This window comes from Triturus cristatus, chromosome 7 (assembly GCF_964204655.1).
Source record: "Triturus cristatus chromosome 7, aTriCri1.1, whole genome shotgun sequence".
Taxonomy (NCBI): Eukaryota; Metazoa; Chordata; class Amphibia; order Caudata; family Salamandridae; genus Triturus; species Triturus cristatus.
Window position 1 is genome coordinate 23,649,956 of NC_140590.1, and position 17,921 is coordinate 23,667,876.

Consider the following 17,921-nt stretch of genomic DNA (forward strand, 5'->3'; position numbering starts at 1 on the left):
TTTAAAAAGCAGATCAAACCATGTCCATGATTATTAGCGGGTTTTAACCTCTTCAGTTCTGCCGTGATGAGCAAGAGGTGTCCATCACGGCAAGAACTGCAAAGCCAGCAGTCATTGAGTGGAAGAGCACAGCTTCTGTCCAATCAAAACCTGCAGTCATTGAGTGGAAGAGCACAGCTTCTGTCCAATCAAAACCTGCAGTCATTGAGTGGGAGAGCACAGCTTCTGTCCAATCAAAACCTGTACTGAAAGTAAACAACTTCTGGGCAGAACCCAAGGCGCTGTCTCATTAGTGCTTCTTAATACTTTTTTTCTGTGAAGACAGTCGAGATCATAGATGATTCCAGGGTCACATGTTTCTGGAGATATTTTGCATTTGTGAGATTGATTTACTTGCAAGATTTGAAGCTTACATCAATCCTCTTGAGTAAAGGGCCTCCGTTCTCTCCTGAACAGTACGGGCCTTTTCTGGCACCTTTGCCAGTGTTTGTTTCCAGTCAATAATGTACACAATCAGCGATGAATTGCTTGAACTTATAAACATTACTTTAAATGGGCAGGTCCTTTCAGGTACCAAGTACCTTCACTTCATACATTTGAAAATCAGAGTACCAGTACTTCTCAGCACTGCTGCAGTGCTTTTAAGGAACCTTTCTGTTGCTAACAGGTGTTCTGTGATAATGGCACATTCACTTTTTTATTTTAAAAACTTCTTGTGAAAGAACCAGACATATTGGTTTTGCCAGTGCTTGTTTCAGTGTCGCCTCCCTGAATAAGTGTCGCACATTGGGGTTTACCCACGTTTAAGTGAATGTTTATGTTTGAAAGTACTTGTGACCCTGCAGCAGGTTCAGCTCTCTCTTCTGTCCCCCCTTCCAGCCTGGCTGAGTGTCTGGGGCCAGCGGACGGCGGGGGAGCTGCGCATGGTGGGGGTGGTCAATGCTACGGTGGGAGAGACGGCCACCCTCAAAGCCCCCATCACTTCGAATATACTGGCGGTCTCCTGGTACAGAGGGAGAGAGGCGTCTCACACACAACTCATCTTCTCCTACACTATACATACCTCGTCCAAGACCGCTGGCCCCCTGTCCACGGGCCGGGAGAGCGTGAGCACCGACGGGACCCTGAGCATCCGAGACCTGCAGATGAGCGACGCCGGGAACTACTCGGTGAATGTGTCCCCGTACACAGGATTACCAGCGACTGTCTTCATGCAGCTGAGAGTCTACGGTGAGTGCGTCACACTGGCCAGGGCCATGCCCCCCCCCCCCCCCCCCCCGTTATTTTCGTATTTCATTTTGTGTTTCCAGCGGTATAACATTGTAAAGGAAAGCGTGCCTCGATCTTTAAAAAAGCTAACTAGACATTTTACAGTCCACGTTTGAGAACATCAAATGTCCAGCGCTAACGGTACGTGGCGGGAGCGTGTTATAAACCCTTTTCTGAAATGCAGTTGTTTGTTACATAGTTTGAATGTAAGCACTGCACATTTCACAACGCAGAACCTGCTACAGCGAATCTAAAAATGGCCCTGAGTAGCACACCGAGAGACCAGGATGCAGTGAAAACATGTAGGCTAACTTATAAGAAGGAGCTAAAAAGACGGAAAGTCACGCTCCAGGTGGAAGCCTGGGCGGCTCTCAGAGAGGCTTCCGAAAACAGGGACATCACCGAATTCTGGAGATTAATAAACTCTCCCTGTTTTCAAGACAATAATGCCCCGGAGATTGCCGCAAATATCCTCCCGGAACAATGGATCGCCCATTTTGAGGGGCTATACAACCATGGGAAAGACACCCCACCACAGGAGATGGGGACGACCACTGCGTGTAACCTAGTGGTATTCTCTTTGGAAGAGATTAGATTGGGTATTGAGGGTCTTACCAAGAATAAAGCACCAGGCCCAGATGGGATCCCTCCCGACTTATTTCTAAGTCAGGTGGATCTGTGGACCCCTATAGTTACCAGAGTGCTGAATGCTGTTATTATGACAGCTTTGCCACGTTCATGGTCAACGGCCATCATAGTCCCTATTTTTAAAAAAGGGAGTAAGGATGACCCTCAATGTTATCGGCCTATCTCTTTGATAGATGTTACTGCCAAAATTTTGGGTAGGGTAGTCTTGACCCGATTAACTGAATGGGCTGAGGACAATAACATAATCTCAGATGTCCAGTACGGATTCAGAACTGGCAGGTCAACCAGCGACCAATGTCTGAACCTATATATGCTGGTAGCAAAATACACCAAGTCCAGCAACGAAGCCATGTACTTGGGGTTCATGGACTTGGCCGCTGCATTTGACCATGTCAATAGGAAGAAGTTATGGGCCATGATGACCCAGCTCGGAATTGATCCGGGGTTAATACACATTTTAAGTGAATTACATAGAGATACCTCGGCCAGGGTCCGGTATAACAAAGATGGGGGTTTGACTGAACCTTTTGGATGCACAAGTGGAGTGAGGCAGGGATGTATCCTTGCCCCGTTTCTGTTCTCACTGTATATTAACAACCTGGAACATTCCCTCAATAATTTAAAAGCAGATTGTCCAAGGGTTGGGACCCGTAATATCCCAGTACTGCTCTATGCAGACGATGCGGTTCTGCTGGCACGGACCCCTAAGAGTCTGCAGATCCTCATCGATGGGTTCGTTAAATTCATGGAGACAATTGACCTGTCTGTCAATTTAAAAAAATCATATGTTATGACAGCAGGCCATAGGCCATTGACCGGCTTCACTTATAGGATTGGCACTCATATTCTTGAAAGGGTGCAAACATTCTCTTATTTAGGGGTGTTATTTGACGATTCTTTAAAATTCACTGCCCTTGCACATGAAAGAAGTGGAAAACTGGTTGCATCCTTTGGTGCAATCTCCGGTTATGGGAGAAAAGTTGGACGCTGGAGCCCTGAACAAACAACTAATTTATATGGTTCTGTGTGTTGCCCAAAAACCATGTATGGCTCAGAAGTATGGGGTTTCATAAACTTGGACGGTATACAAAGGGAAGAAAATAAAATATTTCGTTCGATATTGAACGTCCCCAACTGTACGCCAGCTGTTATTGCCCACAAAGAACTTGGTAGACCCTATATAGAGGACCTGATCAAGTTCAGACCAATTTTGGCTTGGCTGAAACTCTGGACGAATCCTGAAGCAGCACCGAGTAGGATGATCATGCAAGACTGCCGGGGAAGAGACAAATATCTGAAGATCCCATGGATTAGCTATATCAAGAACACTTTGGATAACATGGGTTTTCCAGAGATGTTCCTCAACCCTTCCTTGATCACAGCACAGGATATGTTAAAACTAAAGAGAACTTTCCTGGAGCTTAGAGCAGTAGATAGGAGCATATCAGAAGAGATTAAACCCTCGGTGAGCGCCCATAACTTGATTGTAACGACTAGTGGGTTGGAACCATATCTGTGCGTCCTTTATAATGCTCAAGAGAGGTTTTTAACAGCACGTTTTAGGCTCAATTTCTTACCTTATTTATTGGCTGAACCAGCTGGTTTTAACAGTTCGATTGAGCAGAAGGGTCCCTGCGGCTGCGACAATAGGTCTCCGCAGGATACCCTTCATTTTGTACTTTTATGCCCTATGTATAGCCTCCCTAGACGCAGATTTTTGATAGGCATTTTAAAAAAGGGAAGATTCACTCGGGCAAAGGAGGCCTTGATCTTTCTACAAAGGGTTAGTGACCCATTGACTCTATGTGCAGTGGTGAGTTTTCTAAAATTTGCATTTAGACTCAGAGTTTCTAGAGGGTAGCTCCATCCAGGCAGCCAGTTGAATTGGCTTCACGTTAATTTTAGGCAATCCATTTCTGTGATTGGTATGTGTTCACTGATATATTTGCACATATTTAGTTTCATTCAATGTTCTAAGAACTGATTTAATATTGTCTTAAATGTATAATTGTATATTCTTTTATGATGTTTTTTAACCATCGAATAAAGAACTATTGAGACTGAGACTGAATCGCCCTTTCTACCGGATGTTTACTTTTCTGAAATACCCAGAGTCAGAAACTATCTCCACCTCAAGATTCGGGGGGCTGCGTTCAAGGCTTCCAATTATTTACTTGCAGCGATCGATACTCAGTTAAATATCATAGGTTGCCTTTCTCTTTCTCCCTTTAAATTGTTGTCACAGCTCCACAATTTTGAAACACTGGCGACATCGTGGGGGTAGTTTTAGATAACTTGTAAGGGTGAGTTACTGGTGAAGTGGCTACAGGGGTGCTTATCACTGGTGCCACCTGACCAGGAAGGGAGGAGGAGTTGAGATAAGTGTCCAGAGCTTGGTCCATAGATCATGGTCGGTGCAGCTTTGGATGGAGACAGTTGGAGAAGGCTGCGGGGGCGCCCGGCTGCATGAAGTGCAGTTCTGTTGATGCAGAGCAAGTTGGGGAGGTCCCGAAGCCAGAAGCGAGATTGTGTTAAGCTCGTACACACCGTAATGTTGCCACGGGCCATGGATTGGTACCCAATGAGGAGGTTTTGTGGACTGAATGAATAAATGAATGAATGAATGAATGAATAATATATTTATTTTTTTAATGAATGAATACATTTTATTGCTGGTTACTTAAAACCATAACATAAAACCTTAGCATAAAACAGAATTATAAAAAAAAAAATCAGCATTTAAAAAAGAAAGAAGGCAGTAATTAAAATCCGTGAACGTCAAGCAGACTTGCAATTAACTGGGTCTCTAAGTGGTGGAGCCGTCAGCAATAATCGAGTCTGTTTGATGAATTTTTTTGTGGACTGGTCATAGATAACTGGACACCCAGATTTTAATCATGAGTAAACACACATTGTTAGCTTAATGTGCCAGTCAAGAGAAGGGCAGTTCTGAGGGCATTAAGGGACATCGCAGGATACATTTGTTTTCTGCAGGAGAGTCAGTGGACCAGAATGGATTTAGGTCTGCTGAACTTCAGATGGGTCCCACAAGAGTTTCTGACATTGCGAAAGGTGAAAAAGTGGGTGTGGCTAAATGAATATATGGTAAAAACGAGTTAGTCAAACTACGAAAAATAACCATCAATCCTGGGCAAAATTGCAACAGAAGTGCTTTAAGTGGTTTTCTACTCCAGATCAGACATCTGGACCCTCTGTCTATGCACCTTATAACAACAGCCTGTCTCGTTCTATCTGCTGAACCCGCACTTTTTCAGGTTCACTGTTTACAAATGATTTGCTCATGTGAACCAGCACTACGATGGGGCAGGAGGAGTTCACCCAGGATTCTGAACACACGTTATCGATATTGGCTTGTCTTAATTTTTGCATATCCCCCTCCCCCCCCCTCCCCGGGTGAGACCAATGGTATCATCAGGCTTGGGGCAGTTTCACCTTAATATACAGAGTAGGAAGTGGGTCTCTTTTTAGGGTTCTGTCTTTTAAAAGCCATTGGCAATGGGACCATGTGTCTGTTTTATTTAAAAAAGGGTTTAAAGTAATTTGTTTTAATATATATTTATGTATTTACTGTGTAGTGTTTTGCAATGGTTTTAACACTCAAGTAATAAAGATGACTAACTTAATTAGAAACAGTGGTTTCACCCAAATTATGGGGCCCCTCTGCAAACTATGATGAGAGCCCATGGAGTCTCCCATTTCTCACAGATATGCTTTGGCCTTGACCTGAATGGGGCCTCCTTGGGGCCAGGAGGGTTGGGGGCCCCCTTTTCCCTCAGGGCCTGCAGGAGCCTACGTTAAGCCCTCACTGGAACCTGAAATACAAACTCCCTTTGTGAAGAAAAACACACGTTTCATCAGCATCATCATAAATGTTTATTTTAGATCGTAAAACTAGATTCATAACATATTATACACTTAAAACATGTGATAAAAGCATTCCTACTCCTATCAGCTAAACATTGTTGACAGGAGCAATCCATCGGTATAGCGCTCCTGATTGCATGTGCATGTTACTCGAGAATAGGCACAGATCCAAAATCCCACAAAATCAGGTCACGGGAAAGCCCCGAAAATCACATTTCAAAATGGGCGCATTTTTTATTTTGGCCGGGAAAATGGATGTTTCAATGGAAAAATATTTACATATATTGAAAAAAGTTATAAATAAGAACTTTATATGCAATATATTTTAGAATAGCAATAATACATGTAATATATTCTTTAAGAAAACATAAACAATGCCACATAATATTGAGTCTGTGGATGCTACAACTTGGTGCTGGTAGTTCATGGAAAGTGATGCCGGTTAGAAGGTGTCTTGCCGATCTGTACTCAGTAATAGCAACTTTTGCGAGATTCTTTACGTCACTGTCTGCAACATCCTGCCTTGGAGTTCTGGGTTTGATTTTTATTACTGGAGTTACAGCTGCGATCATTCCCATATCACGGAAACTATTACTATCTAGGGTAAGGATGTGGTGGTCAACATTATCGGCTGCGAACACAATTGTAGACCTCTCATCCATATCCAATAGGCGACTGGAACCACAGGCAAGTGCAGAATTTCATTCAAATTTTGCAACTTCATTGTAGGAAGAACAGAATCCCAGATTATGACGAACATCAATGAGGTACCTTGATCTGAAGCTACGGTGCAGTGAAACGCCAAGTCCGATCTGGAGCGGATCTTTTGAGCCACTTGGGCGGACAGCTTGCATAATGCTCTGCCCTATTACACTCCCTTTAGTTGAGACATACTTTCCTACAAATAACTTGGAACACAACAATCTCAAACTGCTGTGAAGGTAATCCAAAGCAGTCTCAATATTGAGGTCACTTGTAACTGGAGATACGTCTTTTCTTGTAGAGTGACATGACTTGACGTCACTTTTGATTAGTTCTGCTGCAGCTTCTATAATACATATCTCCCAAAGTTCAATGTCACAATCCTGTGGCTTGGAATGATAAATTCGAAGAATGATAGTAGCTGTTTACTGAAGAGTAACCACATCAGCTTTTCCGCTTTCCTCCGATATAATAATAAAATCTCCATAATATTCTACAAGCTTCCTTTTCATGTGCCTACACCGTGTGCTTGCATGTCACTTCCTTGTGAATTTTCTTCCATTTGGGCTATTAGGTCCGCAATGCACATTTGTTCTTCATCATCGTGTTCAGGTAACTACACGTCTGCAGAAAAGCCTCATGTTGTTCTTCATTACTTGGACGCCCTACTTTCAACTTCTTTGATGGCTGTTCAACAGTTGAATATTCTTTGGGGATGTTTCTTCCGCTTCAAAAATGTACACTGCAAGATTGGTGATAAACGCAATCTATAGCATGAGGATCCGGAAGACAATATATAATACGGCCTCTTACTATAAACAGCCATTCATTACTCCGACTTTCACCGCACCAGAGAATTCTAATGTCCACAAAAACACATGTTCTGTTCTCAGCTTGTGCGTGCACAAAAAGTTCACATGAGTTCCGCAAAACAAACAGTCAGTCGCACTGCAGAATGCCCCAGCAGCTATTCGAGCACTTCTCTTTGCAATAGATGCTGTACTTGCCTCTAGAGTATTAGCTTCAATATCTTTCTTATCAGTAAACCTCTTCCGACATGAAACATGAACTCAGGTTTCAGAAGTTATGACAACATCGCTTCCATGGTTTCGACTGACAGTGTTGATTCCTTCTTCTTCTTTTTCAGTCAAAATTGAAATCTTCTGTGCATCATCCAATCTCTCTGTGCAAATAGGACTCTGCTGTTCAAGGGTAGCCATATCCTGTGAGGAAAGGAACAATACGTTAATCAACAAAGGCATAGCAACTAAGTACACTAATATATTTCAAAATTCACATGTGTCATTAACACTCTAGGTAAAACATCTAAATGTCTTATTATATAAATGACACCATTTTGAAATGCGATTTTCGGGGCTTCCCCGTTACCTGATTTTGTCAGATTTTGGATATGTCAAAAAGTACCTATTCCTGAGTTGAAACCCACTTACAAAGCATTTGTTACAATTTTGCCCACATCTTACACCAGTTTGACTGGACGAGTTTACAAGAGAGAGATCTTATTATAGGACATATGCAAAGGCAGGTAGTTCTTGACAGGGGAGTGCAAAATTCAATTTTCTTCAAGGAACTTGTGTAAAATATTAGAGTGAAATGTGATTTGCATTAAGAAATTGTGAAATACTGATAGAGGCTGATGAAATGATAAAAAAATTTTCTCAGCAAGATATTTTGCTTGTGAATGAGCCCTCTGTAAGCAAACATTTTAAAAAATGTGTAATGTGAAATTTTATGAATATTTTACTTCATGTGAAAACTGGGAATTTTGCCAACCTTGTTCTGGAGAACTATCACGGGCTGGATGGGACTCGTTAAGTTTATTCAGGCTCCCTAATTCCTGGAGAGACACATGCGGTGATGAGGCATGTTCAGGTTCATTCAGCAGCATGCAGGTTTTACCACTACCTGGATCATTTTCTTATGGGTGCCTCTGTATGGGGTGTGGTGTAAGAGGATTTAAATGGACAGTTGACACATTTGGATCAATTACCTGTCACCAGAAACTTGATTTGTGGACCCAGTCTACTAACACTGAGCATGGAGACTTAAACCAAATTTACTAATGCCCACGCCGACTGACTGAGGCCGCACATCACAACACCTTTAGAATCTCCCTTTGATTATGGAAAAACATGGACCACCAAGCTCTGATCCTTTGATTACGGAAACTTGAATTACTATACTACTTGCACAAAACACCCTGAGGAAGCCCCAGGCTTATGGGCCGTTAGGGGGCGGTAGACGTGCTGGCTGTGCTTCACAACATTTTTCATTCCATTCCTCTACTTAATGATTCTGATATTTGAAGAGTCACTGTTCACATCTTTAATTGTGTGAAATAAATACTGATGCATTATAAGGATTCTTCCTAATTATTATGAATACACTTACTTGTCCTGATACACTTTTCTACAACAGATATGGTGGCCACTCCCTCCTCACTAGGCATCCTCATTTGGACCCATCATCCTGAGACTTGAGAAGTACAACATCCACTTTAAGGAATCCCCAAAGATCCACTATTTCACCCTTGCTTTTGGATTACCCTGTTGTTCCAGGGTCAGAAAATCAACACCTCAATCTGATCCTGCCAGTCAGTCACCTGAGACTGATCCACCGTTTATACATGGTCTCTAATGGGACTATTATATGACGTTGTAACAGAAGGCATGTTTGTGATAGAGTACTATATCTAGCATCTCCTACATTTATTGAACTCTCTGAGGCCTACACTTAGGTTGTTAGTAATGCGTAATGATTTTTTAAATATAAAAATCATTAATATCGTTTGCAAAAATATAGTTGTTTAAAATATCTTTTTTTATTAGTGTCATATATTTTAGTATTTATTTTAAATGTATGTGATGTAATTTTTTGGATGGGTTGTTTATGTTTTTTAATATATGTGTTGCATTTTTAATAGTTATTGCATTCATTTTAATTTAATTTTGTGTCTATTAGTTCCATAGTGGGTTGTAGTTTTATAGGGGAACAGTGTGGGAAGTAATTTAATTATAATTAATTAATGATTATTTTGATTTAATAATATTTATTTAGTTGATATTTATTTGTGTTAATTGTGCTTTTAGTTTTTTTTGGAGTACATTTTTATGTGTGGGTTGTGAGGTTTATAGGGGTAAAGGGTGGGAAATGATGGATTTTTATTTAATAAACAATTAGGTGCCGATTCCGATCCTGGCAAAAATTTCCCCGTACAAATCGTATCCGGTATTTTTACCGTACGAATCGTACAAGTAGCGTACAAACTGCCAAGTACGATTCGTATGGGAAAAAGTCCATAGGAATCGCATTGGGAAAATTTCCCCACACGTCCTCGGGTCGGAAAATGTGTCCGACACATCCCCGGACGATTTACCCTACGAATCGGAAAAATGAAGTCCGACCGCGCAAGTACGATCCGTCCCGTCCTTCCAATTTTACAACCGTATGGAAAATACACCGTACGGACCGAACTCCCTATGCAACCATCGAGACATGTGCCCGCATACGTGCCGAACACCCCCCCCCCAGCCCCGTATGTACACGCCAAACGCCCCCCCCGCTGCGGATGTACGCGCCGAACCCCCACCCGTGTATGCATGGAGCGTACCCCCACCCGTGCATGTACGGCGCGTACCAACACCCCACCAGTGCATGTACGCGCCGAATCCCCACCCGTGTATGTACGGCGCATACCAACACCCCACCAGTGTATGTACGGCGCGTACCAACACCCCACCAGTGTATGTACACACCGAACCCCCACCCGTATATGTACGGCGCGTACCAACACCCCACCAGTGTATGTACGGCGCGTACCAACACCCCACCAGTGTATGTACGTGCCGAACCCCCACCCGTGTATGTACGGCGCGTACCAACACCCCACCAGTGTATGTACGGCGCGTACCAACACCCCACCAGTGCATGTACGTGCCGAACCCCCACCCGTGTATGTACGGCGTGTACCAACACCCCACCAGTGCATGTACGCGCCAAACCCCACCGGTGTATGTACGGCGTGTACCAACACCCCACCAGTGTATGTACGGCGCGTACCAACACCCCACCAGTGCATGTACGTGCCGAACCCCCACCCGTGTATGTACGGCGCGTACCAACACCCTACCAGTGTATGTACGGTGCGTACCAACACCCCACCAGTGCAGGTACGCGCCGAACCCCCATCCGTGTATGTACGGCGCATACCAACACCCCACCAGTGTATGTACGGCGCGTACCAACACCCCACCAGTGCATGTACGTGCCGAACCCCCACCCGTGTATGTACGGCGCGTACCCCCACCCGTGTATGCATGGAGCGTACCCCACCCGTTTATGAATGGAGCGTACCAACACCCTACCTGTGTATGTACGGCGCGTACCAACAACCCACCAGTGCATGTACGCGCCGAATCCCCACCCGTGTATGCATGGAGCGTACCCCCACCCGTGTATGAATGGAGCGTACCAACACCCCACCAGTGCATGTACGTACTGTACAGACGCCAAAAACACACATACTGAACCAGGACAACCCCAAACAACACAAGGAGAGTCAATTCAACTCACACAACACCACAAAACATGTCCAACAAGCACAAATACACCCCATACACTGACCTGCAACTGCCAAACAGCTAAACAGAGGCCCAAAACACAACAACTCCTTATAACACACCCACCCAAAGTTCAAACACAGCCACACCCACAAATGGACCAATAAAAAGGCCCAACACACACAAACCATGATCCTTTGCAACAGATCCACCACTGCCAGACCACAGAGACAACGCACTGCCCCATACTACAGCCATCAATACACCTTACACTTGCACTCCTTCACATAACCACCATCACAAACACCCTCTCATCACATTCACACACACACACCTTCACAACCACACTCACACACCCACAATCATCCACACCCACACCCCCACAACCATCCACACCCACACCCCACACCATGCCCACTAACAAGAATCCAAAGTTCACAAAGGGTGAGCTGGAGGTCCTCGTCGACGAAATCATCAGAGTCGAGCCACAGCTCTTTGGAACATTGGTCAGACGGACCAGCATATCAGAAAAATCAGCCATGTGGCAGAGGATTGTCGATGCTGTGAATGCTGTTGGGGCCACCAGAAGGACCAGGCATGAGTGCCAAGCCAGGTGCTATGATCTGCGGAGGACAGTCCGCCGCAAAATGACGGACGATCACAACCAGGGGAACATCACTGGAGGAGGGCCGCCCCGCAGACTGGTACAGTACCATCCCTGGGAGGAGAAGGTGATGGCCACGCTGCCGCCGGTGGGAGTAGACGGAGTACAAGGAGTCCCAGACCCTGGTGAGTACACAAACAACTCACCTCACATGGGGGGGGAACGCCATACACAACCAAAATACCAATCATGCACGCAACCCCCCCAAAGCCAGCACCGGACACAACCACACTCCAAAAACACACACATGCCACTAGCGCCTCCATGCCCCATGCACCAAGCAAGGCCATGCCAAGTAACAGGCCACACAAAACACCAACACAAGACAGGATGTCCCCGATGCCGGGAGGGTGGGCCCCAAAACTAACATAGAGCAACTCTGAAGCACACAACAATGCCCTCAGCCCATATGGCCTAGGGCACAGCCATACAAACAGTGTGTCCCCACACAGTACTGTGTTGCCTGCAAATGGTGGCCGCGTTGCCGGATGACATGGGTATGAAGGCACAATGTGCACATAACAGCAGCTAATGAACAGGCATCACTCTGAAAGAGTGTCAGCACACACCGCCACAGCAGCAGCGCTGACTAAGACACTCTGCCCAATGTGTTCCATGGAGAGTAGAAACAAAGCCACATGAACTAGCCAATGGCCTTTTAAAGACCTGCAAACTGTGTGTGCCCAGGAAGCTGGGCTGAGGTGACAGAGGGTGACACACAGAGGGAGGGAGGAGGCTGACAGAGGGAGGGAGAAAGGGAGACAGAGGGAGACGGACAGAGGGAGGAGGCTGACAGAGGGAGGGAGAAAGGGAGACAGAGGGAGATGGACAGAGGGAGGAGGCTGACAGAGGGAGGGAGAAAGGGAGACAGAGGGAGACGGACAGAGGGAGGAGGCTGACAGAGGGAGGGAGAAAGGGAGACAGAGGGATACGGACAGAGGGAGGAGGCTGACAGAGAGAGGGAGAAAGGGAGACAGAGGGAGACGGACAGAGGGAGGAGGCTGACAGAGGGAGGGAGAAAGGGAGACAGAGGGAGACCAAATCACCCTTGGGTGGTGTGGCCATGTCCGCTCGTCAGCAGGTGGACTGTGTGCATGTAGACAAGGTTTGGCAGTGCCTGAACCCCCCCTTTTACCTGTGATAAACACTGGGACATGTGTCAATCTGTGCACGAGTACATCCGTGCTGCAGGCACAAACCTAACCTTACACCCAGTAAACCTACCCACTGTGTTTGGTAGAACCCTGTCACAAATGCTCAAGTTACCTACCTGCATTCTCAAATAGCATGGTGAAAACACCATTTGGCAAAGTACAGTGCAACACGTAAGGCGGCTCTGCATGGCTTGCTACGCCCGCTCACTACACTGCTGACTGCGTTCCAAAAAGATGCATCAACTAAGATTGTGTCACACATAGGTAAAGTGTCGAAAGCTGTGGCCAAGGGACATACCCATGCACAAGTGCACTGCGAGAGGAATGCAAGCCATATCCAACCACCCAGAGGAACTGTGCCAACTCAAAAATGAATGAAACATGGATGTCACATGTAACACAATTAACATAGTCTCTCTCACGCACAGGTCAACGTTGTTGATCTCCCCCCAAAACTGGGGGGGAAGACTCACAGGACCAGGCTCTGCGTGAAGAGGACCCCACCGGCAGCGACGACTCTCACCACTCCGTGAACGACCCAGACCAACCTGGCCCCTCTGGTGTCCAACCACCTGCAGCACCTGCGTCAGGTACAACTCTGCCAACCACCACCCCCATTGCTGCCACATCCCAGGAGACACCCAGGAGCCCTGCCCGCACACAACAACACAGCCAGTCTGTCCAAGAGGGACAAGGTTCACCGGGCACCCAGGAGGAGGCAGGCGACACCGCAAATGCCATCCCTCAGGCGTCCCGGAGACCCGATGTGCCCACAACGGCAGGCCAGGTGCAAGTGGGCAGGGGTGGTGGGAGTGGAGGACGGCGGAGGCGCGAACCTGACCAGTTGGCTCAGGAACCGGTAATGTCACACGTCAGCAACATCCTCGACTCATACCGGCGTGACACCAGTGGCCTCAGCCAGGTAGTGGAGACCCTCAGAGAGATCAAGAACATGCAGGCCGAGCAATATGCCAGTCAACAGCTACACCAAGGACGGATGGAGGCAAGACAGGCTGAGCTCATGGCGGTGCAAACGGAAATAACCTGTGTACTCCGTCAGATTGCCGACAACATGGGCAACCCTCCCTGTGCCACCAGGCGAAGAACATCACCACCCACAGGGAGGGATCAGGAGGAGGAGGATTCATCCGACGGAGCATCCCAAGCATCGTCACGGCCTGCATCTGAGGGCCCCCGCAGGAAGGTGGGTCGTCCACGCAAAAGACCGTGAGAGTCAGCGGAACATCACCATCTCCCAGGTCACCTGGCCTGGCACCTGGCCCTCTGGCCCAACAGCAGCACTACAGCAAATGACATTCTCTGTCACATGGACTTGCTGGTCAATGTCTGACCAATGTTGACAAAGACTGTGGCTAAGACTCTGATGACTTCCATTGGCAAGGATACCAACTCCCCCAGTGAACTTTGGATTCTACACTCCCGCCAAGCACCTCTTGTCATCCCCCCAAACACGTACCCCACCACAAATAAATATCTTCACAATCACAAGATGATGCCGTCATTTTGCATTATTCCACTACATGTGTGTGTTGTAAAGTCAAACCATGCCTGAGTTTTGAAGTAACTCCAACCATGCATACCCTGGGGTCTGAGTCTGGCACAGGACACACATGGGTCACAATGTATCATCCAATACAGTCATGGAGCACCATACTCACCCGTGATAGGCCCAACCAGCTGAGGGGGTGCCCACACAACTGTGCCCACAGACCTATTTAGAAGATCAACAGTCATGCACAGAGGTCAGGGATCATGTGGAGTGTCCTGGGGTGCTACTCCCAGGTATGTGTAGACAGGTGGCAGAACCATGGCCCGCATGCTTGAGTCAGGTGGATGTGGAGAATGGTGGGCCGGCCAAGGTTGGATGCCTGGAGATGGCACAATGGGGTCTTGGATCACAGTGCCACAAGGTTGTGTTGTGGTTGTGGACTGCATCCTGAGTGTGTGCGTGGATTGAGAAGGTCATCCTGCAGCTGGCAGTGATCCATTCCCCCCATCGCTGTTGGACGTTGATGTGGCCTGGTCGCCGGATGTAGAAGCAGAGCTGTGCAGATGCACCCTGGATGTGGCCAAGTATCATGGGAGTTGTAACGCACATGTCCGTAGAGTGCAGGGTAGGATTAGACACGGATGTCGTAGTTGACCTGGGGGATGGTCTCTCTTGCCTTGAGGTGGATGGAACTGGGGAACTTGTGCATAATGCAGAGTGTGCTGCAGCATGAGGCACAGATGCCGCTGATCAGCATAGCACATGTCAGCAAGCAATCCATGATGAACACCAGCTCGTTTCCGTTGACACTGGGTGCCCTTGCTGCAGGCCCTGCAGCAGCATGCGCCATGTCAAGAAAACAATGCCCCAAGTTGCACACAAAGACAAGGATCTCATGAAGGAACTATGCAAAAGGTGTATGTCAAGGAAGGAATGTCTAGTTCAACATGCCACACACACACACAATGGATGCACATGCAGCACAGTGGCCGTCGTGGAGAATGACATGCCACAATACCTATACAGCCATGGACATCATGCACAATACAGATTCTAATCCCTGACAAACAGCTTGCATCTTGCTACTCTACACATAGACCCATATGCACCATCTCTGATAACTATGCCAGACATGCCGCATGCACAGTGGCAACAGACCACCATTGACAGAGATGAGGCACCTTGGAGGCAGCGGGACACCTTTATTAGTCATGTGTGTCGGAATGCTAATGCAACTCTGTCAACACATACACAGGTCATCTGGATGAACATGTGGGACCGACACTGGCACCCCCCTTTGCACCACATATGCTGGAAATCTATAGAACTGGCACACAAGTGACGGGTTACAGCTAAACCCCCCCTGCTGCTCACGGAGAGGCTGCCATACACCATTGAGCCTCCAATGGGGAATTCACAAACCATGTCAACCCGGTGCAACCCGTATGTTTTCGAGGGCAGTGCTACACACATTGATGGCTCCATCACAATCCACAATCCCATTACAGATGACTGTCAGCAAGTCTGACCATCAATTCAGGTGAATTCAGCTCCATGTCATGTGCCCCATGGTGAATCTACATGTATGCTAAGTATCCAAACATGAACAGGAGCATTGCACACACAATCAAAACAAATATCACACCCAAAAAGCCGTGCTGCATCCCTTACCCTAAGGAGATTTCCAAACGTGTCCGTGCATGTAACGCTGATTCAGCACATGTTGCCGTGTTCATGAGGAATAGCAGGAGCACAACAATGCCACCAGCAGACAGCATGCGCAAGTACCTGTGGATGAGAGACACACCAGAAGTCAGCCATTAGAAGCACATCCGCATGCATGTGCATGTACTCGACACGTATAAGGTTGTCAACATGCTAGGTGACAAGGATGACTCTGGAAAAACATTCATCTATTGCACCATCACTCGAGTGACACATCCAAACACACCTCTGACTCACCTGGCAGACATGCAGATGGACACACACATTGCAACACATACCACACACGGCCCAATGCGTGCACACTCAGACACTGGAACTCACCACTAAGCAAAGAAGTTGCGTATGAGCCGACTCCGGATGTCCTCTTCCGCCTCCTCCTCCTCCACATCACTTGCCTCGTGACCAAGCCCTTCATCCTCCACGGGTGGATGGTCCTGCTCATCCGGATCCAGGATGAGTGGCACAGCTTTCTCCATTGCCATGTTGTGCAGCATGCAGCACACGAAGATCTTGCATACCTTCACCGGTGCATATGGGAGTGCGCCGTGGTCCTGTGGAGGCAACGGAATCGGCTCTTCAGGAGGCCAAACGTCCTCTCTATCACTCGCCTGGTCCGCCCATGGACGTTGTTGTAGCGGTGCTCGGCAGCCGTGCTGGGGTTGCGGAGAGGCGTGATCAGCCATGGCATGTTGGGATAGCCAGCGTCCCCTACATGGAAACATCATGGACAAAAGTGGGTCAGGAGAAGCAGTAAGACAGGAAGATGACGCTAAATACAGGACTGACAGAGTATACCCACCAACAAGACATGCCCGTTCTTGCGCAGCGGCAGCATCATTTCAGGCACCCTGCTACGCCTCATGATGTAAGCATCGTGTGCTGATCCTGGAAAACGAGCACAGACATGTGAAATCACCATGTTGGCAAGACACACCACAAGGGCCTTAATGGAGTGGTAATGCTTGCGGTTCCTATACGCTACCTCCTGTGCCTGTGGTGGTACCAAAGCCACATGTGTTCCATCTATGGACCCAATGACATGGGGCATCCCTCCCAGGGCATAGAACTCACGCTTGACACCTGTCAACTGCTCAGGGGTTGGGAATTTAATGAACTCATCTAGGTGAACCAACATGGCCTCTAAAAAATCATGCAGCACACGGCTGAACATGGTTTGGGACATGCCACCAACGTGAGCAATGGTATGTTGAAAGGTACCCGTGGCAAAGAAATGTAGGGCTGCCATCACCTTCATCTTGGGTGTCAGTGCACCAGGATACCTGTGTAGCGGTTGGAGGTGTGCTGCCAGCCGTGTCGTCAAGTCCTCAATCAAACGTTGGGGGAAGCGGTAGCGGCGTATACAGTCATGTTCCCTCAGGTCAGCCAAGTCCGGAATTGGTCGAGGGGGAGGCGGAGCCCTGCAGTGAATTTGAAGGGACAACGAAGAGTGAGTACAGTACACCACCAATGTCAATGTACTGAGCACATGTTCAACAGGCAATACACATATGCTACATACAGAGTCAGGTCTGTGCAATGAGCCCTGGACACATATGCCAGGCAGGGGACACTTCTACCAAGAGCCAGCTACATACGTCGATTCTCAACCTCAATATGCCATGCCATGAAACTAGCTGTGGGCCAGTGTAAATGAACAGGCAGACGCATTACAGGAGTAACAGACATCCACATATGTGCAGAAGAAGGATGTTTATTGTACAGACAGGTTGCGGAACACTAGATGCACAGGTCACATGTCATAGAAAAAGGACAGACCACACACC

The 17,921-nt window shown here is 47.2% G+C and overlaps 1 long non-coding RNA gene across 1 annotated transcript in view; it reads left to right on the top strand.

The window, feature by feature from the left end:
- Nucleotides 1-965: 965 nt before the first annotated feature.
- The window catches only part of LOC146808717 (uncharacterized), a 78,883-nt gene continuing 61,927 nt past the window's right edge, over nt 966-17,921 (top strand). Inside the window, exon 1 of the long non-coding RNA XR_014966235.1 lies at nt 966-1,230. This is a non-coding gene — a long non-coding RNA (uncharacterized LOC146808717). The remainder of the gene's footprint in view (nt 1,231-17,921) is intronic.